Source organism: Rana temporaria, chromosome 11, assembly GCF_905171775.1.
Source record: "Rana temporaria chromosome 11, aRanTem1.1, whole genome shotgun sequence".
In the NCBI taxonomy this organism is placed as follows: Eukaryota; Metazoa; Chordata; class Amphibia; order Anura; family Ranidae; genus Rana; species Rana temporaria.
The window spans coordinates 31,262,354-31,263,025 of NC_053499.1; the positions used below are offsets into that span (position 1 = coordinate 31,262,354).

Here is a 672-nt window from a genome sequence, read left to right on the forward strand (position 1 = left end):
GTGCTATGTACATTTTTGGTGCTATATAAATTCCTGTAATAAATAAACACTGAAGAGCAAAGTATATATCTATTGAGCAAATATGGCAACCCCCAAATACAAATAATATAACAAATTATATTTAGAAATATGGTTTAAAATGTTAACACAAATCAATAATTATTTTACATTCAGCTGATCCCTTTTATTTGTAAATGTAAAAATATATAATAATAATATATGTTTTCTTTAAAACTTTAATGACAATAGACAAGATATATAGAGAAGCTATAGAAATCCTACACAAATTTATCCTTTCAGTGAAATTCAACATTTGCTCTACCAGGCTACAACCCTTCACCTACCCACCACCAGCACCCCTCTAATATCTCATGAGTAGACCAGGCCCAACATGAACCCACAAGCTCCTTCTAGAAGTCTCCCTAATCTTATATGTAACAGCAATCTATATGTTAATTGAAAACTTGTGAATTGGAAATTGAGGTGGCAAGTTGTAATTTGGCTTGTCAATGTCTAACAGCCCCCTCTATCTGGTGCCATGTTTTTTTTTCTGGTGCCCCCCTGGCTCTCATTGTCACTCATTTGGCTCTGGCTTCTGTTTGATGGCCCTGGATGACAACTGTGGAAGTTTTATCCGTACAATTTATTTCATTACTGCGGCCGGCACGACTC

At 35.3% G+C, this 672-nt stretch overlaps 1 long non-coding RNA gene across 1 annotated transcript in view; it reads right to left on the bottom strand.

Moving 5' to 3' along the window:
• Positions 1 to 541: 541 nt before the first annotated feature.
• LOC120917201 overlaps positions 542 to 672 on the bottom strand; it is a 20,067-nt gene continuing 19,936 nt past the window's right edge. Inside the window, exon 4 of the long non-coding RNA XR_005744175.1 lies at positions 542 to 672. This exon is cut by the window's right edge and continues 520 nt beyond it. This is a non-coding gene — a long non-coding RNA (uncharacterized LOC120917201).